Genomic DNA, 13483 nt, shown 5'->3' on the forward strand with positions numbered 1-13483 from the left:
ACACAAGACGGGGAGAGACTCTGCAAACTGTCGTTGAAGCCAGAGAAAAACAACTGAGCACTCCACCCTCTTCTTTTCAGTGGCAGCGCCCAATAAAAAGAGGGATGGAGTATTTTCTCTCTCTCCTCCCCCACAATGCATTAGACCGAGCCTGTACGGATCAGTTTACTCACACGACCGGGAGAGACTGCAAACTGCCGTGAAAGTCTGAGAAAACCAATTTAACCCTCTCCACCCTCTTCTTTTCACCGGAGACGAGAAGTAACCTCTGGAAGCTCCGCGAGCAGCTTTGTTCAAAGTTCGGAATGAAGTCTGTACAATGCTGAACAATTCCAGAATAAACTGGAACATTGTAGTCTAACGCTAGGCTACATTGTAATCTGTTCTAGTTTTATATCGATGAGATTATTATGCTATATGAACATCCAACCTGGTTGTAGGACCGACTGTCCCCCTTTCTGAAAATGGTTTTCAGACGCCACGGTGGGGTCAAATCCTACTTGACCTTGCAGTCGCCTATAATGCACGGCTCGTGGAGACAATAGTTCCATTGTTTCCTATGTTTGGTTAGGGGGCAGTGTGGAGGTATTAGGTAAATAACATACCTTGAAGGAATGTTACGCAGGCCTAATGTCATTATTGCTTTATCAATTATAACTGAAGCAGGCTAATACACGATGCTTCAACACACCCATAACATCTGTCAAGATGTAATAGATATTTGTTTGTGTGTTTTTCTACTCATTTGTTCATTTGGCTGTGAAAATGTCAAAGAAGTCATTGAAGTCAGCCAGTGTTTGGAGAGGAACAGATTAAGCCTGGCCATGTTAGACTGGGTCCAGAAGAACAGATTAAGCCTGGCCATGCTAGACTGGGTCCAGAGGAACAGATTAAGCATGGCCATGCTAGACTGGGTCCAGAGGAACAGATTAAGCCTGGCCATGTTAGACTGGGTCCAGAGGGACAGATTAAGCCTGGCCATGCTAGACTGGGTCCAGAGGAACAGATTAAGCCTGGCCATGCTAGACTGGGTCCAGAGGAACAGATTAAGCCTGGCCATGTAAGACTGGGTCCAGAGGAACAGATTAAGCCTGGCCATGTTAGACTGGGTCCAGAGGAACAGATTAAGCCTGGCCATGCTAGACTGGGTCCAGAGGAACAGATTAAGCCTGGCCATGTTAGACTGGGTCCAGAGGAACAGATTAAGCCTGGCCATGCTAGACTGGGTCCAGTAAAAACCACCAGGCTGGACCAGGGCTGCTGGACACACTTAGGACAACATTAGGTCTGCGTCTGGTGACTGACTGAATGGGGACTGGGGACTGACTGAATGGGGACTGGGGACTGACTGAATGGGGACTGGGGACTGACTGAATGGGGACTGGGGACTGACTGAATGGGGACTGGTGACTGACTGAATGGGGACTGGTGACTGACTGAATGGGGACTGGTGACTGACTGAATGGGGACTGGAGACTGACTGAATGGGGACTGGGGACTGACTGAATGGGGACTGGTGACTGACTGAATGGGGACTGACTGAATGGGGACTGGGGACTGACTGACTGGTGACTGACCGAATGGTGACTGACTGAATGGTGACTGACTGACTGGTGACTGACTGAATGGGGACTGGTGACTGACTGAATGGGGACTGGGGACTGACTGACTGGGGACTGACTGAATGGGGACTGGGGACTGACTGAATGGGGACTGACCGAATGGTGACTGACTGAATGGTGACTGACTGACTGGTGACTGACTGAATGGGGACTGGTGACTGACTGAATGGGGACTGGGGACTGACTGACTGGGGACTGACTGAATGGGGACTGGGGACTGACTGAATGGGGACTGGTGACTGACTGAATGGGGACTGGGGACTGACTGAATGGGGACTGGTGACTGGTGATGCCTCTGTATAAGGCTGCTCCTCTTACTCAACCCGCAACCCTTTCTGTTCGCACACAGAAGAGCTGGGGCTGTGGTATGTGTGTGTGTGTGTGTGTGTACTGGGTGTACTGGGTGTCAGCGGTGAATGATTTATGAGTATGCAAATGAGGCTGTCAGAGGACAGTGTGGAGTCTGCCCTGAAGGCCTGTAAGGGACAGAAAAACACACACATATTCACACACACACACACACACACACATACTGACATATCAAAGCAGAGACTGACAGACAGAGGGAAAGAATGACTGAATGAAAAAAACAGGGAGAGAGTGAGCGACAGAATGAGACACATGCAGAGGGAGAGAGAGAGTGACAGAATGAGACACAGGCAGAGGGAGAGAGAGAGTGACAGAATGAGACACAGGCAGAGGGAGAGAGAGAGAGAGAATGAGACACAGGCAGAGGGAGAGAGAGAGAGAGAGAGAGAGAGAATGAGACACAGGCAGAGGGAGAGAGATAGTGACAGAATGAGACACAGGCAGAGGGAGAGAGAGAGAGACAGAATGAGACACAGGCAGAGGGAGAGAGAGAGAGAGAGAGAGAGAATGAGACACAGGCAGAGGGAGAAAGAGTAATGACAGCCCGACTCAGAAAATTAAATGAAATTGTGACTGACCATGGAACACTCCACTCCGCTATTTACAGTTATCTGTTGTGGTTCTCAGTAATGAACCAATTGTCTGCTCTCAATGGAACTGTCACAGAGTTGTTTACCAGAGCCATGACAAAGAACCGAGGGTGGCGCAGCAAAAACCATTAAGACAAAGAGGAACTGATGAGGGGAAGGAGGGAGGATGCTGAGGCTCGCACTGTCACGAATCTCAACATTTGTTTTTACTTCTTTTTCTGCAGTTTAACAAATAATGAATATTGATCATGTAATCATGGTGAAGGGGCTATTTTCTTTGCAATCATGTGGAACTGCAAATTGAGTGATTATTCATAGAAAATTACTGTGACAATGACTTCTTCTCATCACAATAGAGGTGTACTAGACAGGTAGGAAAGGTGAACAGGCCTCCATTCACCAATGTTACAGTGACAGTGCCCTCTATTGGTTGAAAATGGTGGTGCATCAAAACAACAACAGTCAAACGCTTGCTGAACAGTCGGAAAGACAAGCAAAATATTTTTGTTTTTTGCTAATCTAGACGCTTATTCTCAAAATTGTGTTTACAGTAATCTGTCTTCCAACCACTTTGTCTTCTTCATCCTCATAGATCTTGCTGGTGGAATGTGGAGCCCAGGCATGTTCATGAGAGACTGCTGGTGGAATGTCGATGGAATAGAGGGACTGTCGAGGACTGTCGATGGAATAGGGAGAGGGGAGGACTGTCGATGGAATAGGGAGAGGGGAGGACTGTCGATGGAATAGGGAGAGGGGAGGACTGTGGATGGAATAAGGAGAGGGGAGGACTGTCAATGGAATAGGGAGAGGGGAGGACTGTCAATGGAATAGGGAGAGGGGAGGACTGTGGACTGTGGATGGAGATGTCGATGGGAGAGGGGAGGACTGTCAATGGAATAAGGAGGACTGGGGAGGACTGTCGATGGAATAGGGAGAGGGGAGGACTGTCAATGGAATAGGGAGAGGGGGAGGACTGTCGATGGAATAAGGAGAGGGAAGGACTGTCAATGGAATAGGGAGAGGGGAGGACTGGACTGTCGGAATAGGGAGAGGGGAGGACTGTCAATGGAATAGGGAGAGGGGAGGACTGTGGATGGAATAGGGAGAGGGGAGGACTGTCGATGGAATAAGGAGAGGGGAGGACTGTCGATGGAATAAGGAGAGAGCAGAACTGTCAATGGAATAGGGAGAGGGGGAGGACTGTCGATGGAATAAGGAGAGAGCAGGACTGTCAATGGAATAGGGAGAGGGGAGGACTGTCGATGGAATAAGGAGAGGGGAGGACTGTCAATGGAATAGGGAGAGGGGAGGACTGTGGATGGTATAGGCAGAGGGGAGGACTGTCGATGCAATATGGAGAGGGGCAAGACTGTCGGTGGAATAGGGAGAGGGGAGGACTGTGGATGGAATAGGGAGAGGGGGAGGACTGTCGATGGAATAGGGAGAGGGGAGGACTGTCGATGGAATAGGGAGAGGGGAGGACTGTCGATGGAATAGGGAGAGGGGAGGACTGTCGATGGAATAGGGAGAGGGGAGGACTGTGGATGGAATAAGGAGAGGGGAGGACTGTCAATGGAATAGGGAGAGGGGAGGACTGTCAATGGAATAGGGAGAGGGGAGGACTGTGGATGGAATAGGGAGAGGGGAGGACTGTCAATGGAATAAGGAGAGGGGAGGACTGTCAATGGAATAGGGAGAGGGGGAGGACTGTCGATGGAATAAGGAGAGGGAAGGACTGTCAATGGAATAGGGAGAGGGGAGGACTGTCGATGGAATAAGGAGAGGGCAGGACTGTCGATGGAATAGGGAGAGGGGGAGGACTGTCGATGGAATAGGGAGAGGGGAGGACTGTCAATGGAATAAGGAGAGGGGAGGACTGTCGATGGAATAAGGAGAGAGCAGAACTGTCAATGGAATAGGGAGAGGGGAGGACTGTCGATGGAATAAGGAGAGGGGAGGACTGTGGATGGTATAGGCAGAGGGAGGACTGTCGATGGAATAGGGAGAGGGGGAGGACTGTCGATGGAATAGGGAGAGGTGGAATAAGTGGAGTGGAGATATTGAAAATTGAAATGGGAGAAAAAATACTTTATTTTAAACCCAAAGAGAGAGAGAGAGTCCGTCTGTGACGGGCCTCAGCTCAGTGGTTCTTGTCACTGTGATTTATTACAGTCAAATATCACAATACTGAGATTACAGAAAGGTAGTGTACGCACACACACACTGTACAGACACAGACAAACACACACACACATACACACACACGCATACACACACTGTACATTCACAAACGAGAAACCGATCAAGAAGCAGGGAGAAACCAGAAACAGGGTTTTCAATCACTGAGGCTGAAACTTCAGCCAATCGTCAAATTGACCCTTAAACTGACAACTTCCCAGTAAATAACATTGTCTTTAAAGTGCTCCTTCCAACTCTTATTTCCACTGCCTCACCCATCAACAGAGACAGAGATTGTGACGGGTTCCCAAATGAAGACAGAGCATTAGTTCATTCTCAGAACTCTGGAGTTTAATCAGTGTGTCGGTAGGGAACAGTCAATCAGGATCCGTCAACCCTTAAGAGCATTCCCATCAGTCACTGGTTCTCTCTGAGGACAAGATATTCACACCACAGGGATATGACAGCCTTGAGTGTGTGTGTGTGTGTGTGTGTGTGTGTGTGTGTGTGTATCAGATTCTGGAACCATCCCATTAGGTGTGGGATAATTCTGTTTAGGTAAATTAATTGTGAAGAGTTTCTTTGACCCACAACGCAATGCTTCAGTCACGCCACCTCATTTTCACTAGGCCACTGCATCTGTTTGTTGTAATGATTAAACCTGAACACATTTTCTTAATCTCTTGAAATCATAATTTCCCTTAGAATCAGTCCATTACTGCATTTTCTGTATGGTTGGAATCCAATAAGAGGCTTTGCCGAGCAGAACAATCCAATAAAAAGTTCTGAATGTTTAATCAGCGTTTATGCCGCCTTTCCCATAACCTTCATGTGCCAAAAAAAGAACAGATTTTTCATCAAGACTAGCAATATTACTAACTTTCAGAATGACAAATGGGCTTCATCAAATACTTTCCAGCTGCATTAAAGGTCCCATTTGATAATACAGTGGCAAAGATATCACATGCAATAACTTCAGATTTAACGCCCATTGCCTTTTATTGATGTACTGTACTTTGTGTACTGTACGTGTGTTTGTTTGTGTGTGTAGGCTACTGTGCGTGTGTTGTGTGTGCGAGCTTGCGTGCATGTGTGTGTCCATCAGACGACTCAGTCTGTTTGATCACCAAGCCAACAGGGGAAGGTCCCTAGTCTATCAAGCCAACAGAGGAAGTTCCCTAGCCCACCAAGCCAACAGGGGAAGGTCCCTAGTCCATCAAGCCAACAGGGGAAAGTCCCTAGTCCACCAAGCCAACAGGGGAAGGTCCCTAGTCCACCAAGCCAACAGGGAAGGTCCCTAGTCCACCAAGCCAACAGGGGAAGGTCCCTAGTCCACCAAGCCAACCGGGGAAGGTCCCTAGTCCACCAAGCCAACCGGGGAAGGTCCCTAGTCCACCAAGCCAACCGGGGAAGGTCCCTAGTCCACCAAGCCAACAGGGGAAGGTCCCTAGTCCACCAAGCCAACAGGGGAAGGCCCCTAGTCCACCAAGCCAACCGAGGAAGGTCCCTAGTCCACCAAGCCAACACGGGAAGGTCCCTAGTCCACCAAGCCAACAGGGGAAGGTCCCTAGTCCACCAAGCCAACCGGGGAAGGTCCCTAGTCCATCAAGCCAACAGGGGAAGGTCCCTAGTCCACCAAGCCAACCGGGGAAGGTCCCTAGTCCCCCAAACAGACCATTTTCACTTTCCATTTCCTAACAACTCCAGCTATTACTGACAATCCTGTAAACTGCCAGATGCTTGTCAAGCTCTGTTTAAGATAAGTCAATTGAAGGTGAATCAGTGAGTTGCTCAGTGCACTTCCAGCAAACCATGTAAAACCTCCACCTGACCATTTGCAGTTTCAATTTCAATCAGTCCTGGATATTACTGAACAGGGTTCCCCAACTGTCTTCCCTCAGGATATTACTGAACAGGGTTCCCCAACTGTCTTCCCTCAGGATATTACTGAACAGGGTTCCCCAACTGTCTTCCCTCAGGATATTACTGAACAGGGTTCCCCAACTAGCTTCCCTCAGGATATTACTGAACAGGGTTCCCCAACTGTCTTCCCTCAGGATATTACTGAACAGGGTTCCCCAACTTGCTTCCCTCAGGATATTCCTGAACAGGGTTCCCCAACTGGCTTCCCTCAGGATATTACTGAACAGGGTTCCCCAACTAGCTTCCCTCATGATATTACTGAACAGGGTTCCCCAACTGTCTTCCCTCAGGATATTACTGAACAGGGTTCCCCAACTGTCTTCCCTCAGGATATTACTGAACAGGGTTCCCCAACTGTCTTCCCTCAGGATATTACTGAACAGGGTTCCCCAACTGTCTTCCCTCAGGATATTACTGAACAGGGTTCCCCAACTAGCTTCCCTCAGGATATTACTGAACAGGGTTCCCCAACTGTCTTCCCTCAGGATATTACTGAACAGTGTTCCCCAACTAGCTTCCCTCAGGATATTCCTGAACAGGGTTCCCCAACTGGCTTCCCTCAGGATATTACTGAACAGGGTTCCCCAACTGTCTTCCCTCAGGATATTACTGAACAGGGTTCCCCAACTGGCTTCCCTCAGGATATTACTGAACAGGGTTCCCCAACTAGCTTCCCTCATGATATTACTGAACAGGGTTCCCCAACTGGCTTCCCTCAGGATATTACTGAACAGGGTTCCCCAACTGTCTTCCCTCAGGATATTACTGAACAGGGTTCCCCAACTGTCTTCCCTCAGGATATTACTGAACAGGGTTCCCCAACTGTCTTCCCTCAGGATATTACTGAACAGGATTCCCCAACTGTCTTCCCTCAGGATATTACTGAACAGGGTTCCCCAACTGTCTTCCCTCAGGATATTACTGAACAGGGTTCCCCAACTGTCTTCCCTCAGGATATTGAACAGGGTTCCCCAACTGGTGGCCTGCGGGATACTACTGAACAGGGTTCCCCAACTGTCTTCCCTCAGGATGTTACTGAACAGGGTTCCCCAACTGTCTTCCCTCAGGATGTTACTGAACAGGGTTCCCCAACTGTCTTCCCTCAGGATATTACTGAACAGGGTTCCCCAACTGTCTTCGCTCAGGATATTACTGAACAGGGTTCCCCAACGGGCGTCCCTCAGGATATTACTGAACAGGGTTCCCCAACTGTCTTCCCTCAGGATGTTACTGAACAGGGTTCCCCAACTGTCTTCCCTCAGGATATTACTGAACAGGGTTCCCCAACTGTCTTCCCTCAGGATATTACTGAACAGGGTTCCCCAACTGGCTTCCCTCAGGATATTACTGAACAGGGTTCCCCAACTGGCTTCCCTCAGGATATTACTGAACAGGGTTCCCCAACTGGCTTCCCTCAGGATATTACTGAACAGGGTTCACCAACTGTCTTCCCTCAGGATATTACTGAACAGGGTTCCCCAACTGTCTTCCCTCAGGATATTACTGAACAGGGTTCCCCAACTGGCTTCCCTCAGGATATTACTGAACAGGGTTCCCCAACTGTCTTCCCTCAGGATATTACTGAACAGGGTTCCCCAACTGTCTTCCCTCAGTATATTACTGAACAGGGTTCCCCAACTGTCTTCCCTCAGGATATTACTGAACAGGGTTCCCCAACTAGCTTCCCTCAGGATATTAATGAACAGGGTTCCCCAACTGTCTTCCCTCAGGATATTACTGAACAGGGTTCCCCAACTGGCGTCCCTCAGGATATTACTGAACAGGGTTCCCCAACTAGCTTCCCTCAGAATATTACTGAACAGGGTTCCCCAACTGGCTTCCCTCAGGATATTACTGAACAGGGTTCCCCAACTGGCTTCCCTCAGGATATTACTGGACAGGGTTCCCCAACTGGCTTCCCTCAGGATATTACTGGACAGGGTTCCCCAGCTTGCGGCCTGCGGGATATTACTGCTATGGCTTGGTAGTGTGGCACTGACTCCATGTTCTTTTCCATTTGTGTGTGTGTGTATGAGAGTGTGTGTGTCACTGTTAGAGTTGACCAGTAGGTGGCAGTAAAAGCTTGTTTTAAAAGATCTCACTCTAAACTAAAGGGACAATCAGTGTGTGGTTGCTGTAACTGTCTGACTTGTGATTGTTTTTACAGTCCAGTATGTAACTCTCTTCATAGTGCAGTAAACCACACTTGACAACAGCAGCCCTCTTCCTGAGGATAGAGCTAGCCTGGATGCCATAGACATCACAGGAGGTTGGTGGCACCTTAATTGGGGAGAACGGGCTCGTGGTAATGACTTGAGTGGAATCAGTGGAATGGCATCCTTATTATAAGCCGTCCTCCCTCAGCAGGCTGCTGTGGGAGACATGTCCTCATCAGGAGGGCCATGGTCCACTGTCCCAGCCGTCCTCCCTCAGCAGGCTGCTGTGGGAGACATGTCCTCATCAGGAGGGCCATGGTCCACTGTCCCAGCCGTCCTCCCTCAGCAGGCTGCTGTGGGAGACATGTCCTCATCAGGAGGGCCATGGTCCACTGTCCCAGCCGTCCCCCTCAGCAGGCTGCTGTGGGAGACATGTCCTCATCAGGAGGGCCATGGTCCACTGTCCCAGCCGTCCTCCCTCAGCAGGCTGCTGTGAGAGACATGTCCTCATCAGGAGGGCCATGGTCCACTGTCCCAGCCGTCCTCCCTCAGCAGGCTGCTGTGAGAGACATGTCCTCATCAGGAGGGCCATGGTCCACTGTCCCAGCCGTCCTCCCTCAGCAGGCTGCTGTGGGAGACATGTCCTCATCAGGAGGGCCATGGTCCACTGTCCCAGCCGTCCTCCCTCAGCAGGCTGCTGTGGGAGACATGTCCTCATCAGGAGGGCCATGGTCCACTGTCCCAGCCGTCCCCCTCAGCAGGCTGCTGTGGGAGACATGTCCTCATCAGGAGGGCCATGGTCCACTGTCCCAGCCGTCCTCCCCTCAGCAGGCTGCTGTGGGAGACATGGCCTCATCAGGAGGGCCATGGTCCACTGTCCCAGCCGTCCCCCTCAGCAGGCTGCTGTGGGAGACATGTCCTCATCAGGAGGGCCATGGTCCACTGTCCCAGCCGTCCTCCCTCAGCAGGCTGCTGTGGGAGACATGTCCTCATCAGGAGGGCCATGGTCCACTGTCCCAGCCGTCCCCCTCAGCAGGCTGCTGTGAGAGACATGTCCTCATCAGGAGGGCCATGGTCCACTGTCCCAGCCGTCCTCCCTCAGCAGGCTGCTGTGGGAGACATGTCCTCATCAGGAGGGCCATGGTCCACTGTCCCAGCCGTCCTCCCTCAGCAGGCTGCTGTGGGAGACATGTCCTCATCAGGAGGGCCATGGTCCACTGTCCCAGCCGTCCCCCTCAGCAGGCTGCTGTGGGAGACATGTCCTCATCAGGAGGGCCATGGTCCACTGTCCCAGCCGTCCTCCCCTCAGCAGGCTGCTGTGGGAGACATGGCCTCATCAGGAGGGCCATGGTCCACTGTCCCAGCCGTCCCCCTCAGCAGGCTGCTGTGGGAGACATGTCCTCATCAGGAGGGCCATGGTCCACTGTCCCAGCCGTCCTCCCTCAGCAGGCTGCTGTGGGAGACATGTCCTCATCAGGAGGGCCATGGTCCACTGTCCCAGCCGTCCTCCCTCAGCAGGCTGCTGTGGGAGACATGTCCTCATCAGGAGGGCCATGGTCCACTGTCCCAGCCGTCCTCCCTCAGCAGGCTGCTGTGAGAGACATGTCCTCATCAGGAGGGCCATGGTCCACTGTCCCAGCCGTCCTCCCTCAGCAGGCTGCTGTGGAAGACATGTCCTCATCAGGAGTGCCATGGTCCACTGTCCCAGCCGTCCTCCCTCAGCAGGCTGCTGTGGGAGACATGTCCTCATCAGGAGGGCCATGGTCCACTGTCCCAGCCGTCCTCCCTCAGCAGGCTGCTGTGAGAGACATGTCCTCATCAGGAGGGCCATGGTCCACTGTCCCAGCCGTCCTCCCTCAGCAGGCTGCTGTGGAAGACATGTCCTCATCAGGAGGGCCATGGTCCACTGTCCCAGCCGTCCCCCTCAGCAGGCTGCTGTGGGAGACATGTCCTCATCAGGAGGGCCATGGTCCACTGTCCCAGCCGTCCCCCCTCAGCAGGCTGCTGTGGGAGACATGTCCTCATCAGGAGGGCCATGGTCCACTGTCCCAGCCGTCCCCCTCAGCAGGCTGCTGTGGGAGACATGTCCTCATCAGGAGGGCCATGGTCCACTGTCCCAGCCGTCCCCCCTCAGCAGGCTGCTGTGGGAGACATGTCCTCATCAGGAGGGCGATGGTCCACTGTCCCAGCCGTCCTCCCTCAGCAGGCTGCTGTGGGAGATATGTCCTCATCAGGAGGGCCATGGTCCACTGTCCCAGCCGTCCTCCCCTCAGCAGGCTGCTGTGGGAGACATGTCCTCATCAGGAGGGCCATGGTCCACTGTCCCAGCCGTCCTCCCTCAGCAGGCTGCTGTGGGAGACATGTCCTCATCAGGAGGGCCATGGTCCACTGTCCCAGCCATCCCCCCTCAGCAGGCTGCTGTGGGAGACATGTCCTCATCAGGAGGGCCATGGTCCACTGTCCCAGCCGTCCTCCCTCAGCAGGCTGCTGTGGGAGACATGTCCTCATCAGGAGGGCCATGGTCCACTGTCCCAGCCATCCCCCCTCAGCAGGCTGCTGTGGGAGACATGTCCTCATCAGGAGGGCCATGGTCCACTGTCCCAGCCATCCCCCCTCAGCAGGCTGCTGTGGGAGACATGTCCTCATCAGGAGGGCCATGGTCCACTGTCCCAGCCGTCCCCCTCAGCAGGCTGCTGTGGGAGACATGTCCTCATCAGGAGGGCCATGGTCCACTGTCCCAGCCGTCCGCCTCAGCAGGCTGCTGTGGGAGACATGTCCTCATCAGGAGGGCCTTGGTCCACTATCCCAGCCGTCCTCAGCAGGCTGCTGTGGGAGACATGTCCTCATCAGGAGGGCCATGGTCCACGTTCCCAGCCGTCCTCCCTCAGCAGGCTGCTGTGGGAGACATGTCCTCATCAGGAGGGCCATGGTCCACTGTCCCAGCCGTCCCCCCTCAGCAGGCTGCTGTGAGAGACATGTCCTCATCAGGAGGGTCATGGTCCCCATATGCCAGCTATAGCACATTGCATACAATTAGTTTCAGACCCCTTGCTCATCTGTGTCATCTAATATACACACATCCACATAGACTACACGGGATTCCTTCACTAACTGGGAAACATCTTTAACTTCCAGTTGACCTTCTATTCTCTATAATAAATAGGAATCGACAGAAAGACTATAGTAGTAGTAGTGGGTAGTGTTAAATAGAGCTGTGTTTGGATAACATCGGGTTAATGTGGCATCTGTGTGTTTATGCAAGGACATCTGTGTGTTTATGCAAGGACATCTGTGAGATGATTTCTGAATGTCACTGCTGAAGTTACCACAGGGAGAGAGATGTGTGTGGGACTCCAGTCATACCATTGAAAGGTAAACAGACTCTCTCTGTTCCTCTGGGTCTGCTGTTGGAGCTGGACTTGGGAGTTAATCTACTGGCCACACTGGAGGAGGGAAGAAGGGAGGAAGCGAGGAAGGAGGGGAGGAAGGAAGGAATTGAGGGGAGGGAGGGAGATAGATATAGAGAGAGAAAAAGAGGGAGAGAAAGAGAGAGAGAGAGACACACACAGAGAGAGAGCTCTCAGAGAGATAGAAAATGGAGAGAGAGAAAAAGAGGGAGAGAAAGAGAGAGAGAGAGAGAGAGAGAGAGAGAGAGAGAGAGAGAGCTCTCAGAGAGATAGAAAATGGAGAGAGAGTGGGATAAGGATCTGGGGGAAAAAACATGAAAAAGAAAGATAGAAAGAGAGATACCAACTCTCTCCAAATCATGATAGCATGCATCCATGTTATAACAGACAGGATCATGAGGGGTGTACTTTTGTTGTACGGTACGGGGGAGTGGAACACTGGAAGTAGAATGGTCCTGGGGTCTCACTTCCTGCTCTGGAGCACCACAGACGCCCCTACGGCCCCCAGCTCAACTTTCTCACGCTGGGAGCCAGAGAACACCAGCGAAGAACACCATCACAGATCCTCCTCTATCCCAGAGATCCCCCACTGCCCCTATGCCATGCAGCATCGCCATGGAAACCTGTAATGCACATCACTGTTTTCTGATTTCACACAGATATGGGAGAGACAAAGGTGAACTCAGGTGAACTAGAGTTTGATATGTGATCGTTCTAGATGTGTGTGTAGGTGGTACGTGCCATAACTTACCCTTAGCAGATGATTCATATCATGTCCTTCATACCACAACACTATGAGACAACAATGTTTATGCATCATTGCATTACTTAAGGATGATTTGTTTGTCTTTGGAGCGAGAGAGAGAGAGAGAGAGATAGAGAGCAGGAGAGAAAGAGAGAGAGAAAGACAGAGAAATAGAGAGAGAGACAAAGAGAGAGTGAGAGATAGAGAGCGGGAGAGAAGGAGAGAAAGAGAGAGAGAAAGACAGAGAAATAGAGAGAGAGACAAAGAGAGAGTGAGAGCGGGAGAGAAGGAGAGAAAGAGAGAGAGAAAGACAGAGAAATAGAGAGAGAGAGTGAGAGATAGAGAAGGAGAGAAAGAGAGAGAGAAAGACAGAGAAATAGAGAGAGAAACAAAGAGAAAGTGAGAGAGAGAGAGAGAGAGAGAGAGAGAGAGAGAGAGAGAGAGAGAGAGAGAGAGGTGAGAGGATGTGGGCTTTCACAGCTTCCTTAAGTGT

This window comes from Oncorhynchus clarkii, chromosome 21 (assembly GCF_045791955.1).
Source record: "Oncorhynchus clarkii lewisi isolate Uvic-CL-2024 chromosome 21, UVic_Ocla_1.0, whole genome shotgun sequence".
Lineage (NCBI taxonomy): Eukaryota > Metazoa > Chordata > Actinopteri > Salmoniformes > Salmonidae > Oncorhynchus > Oncorhynchus clarkii.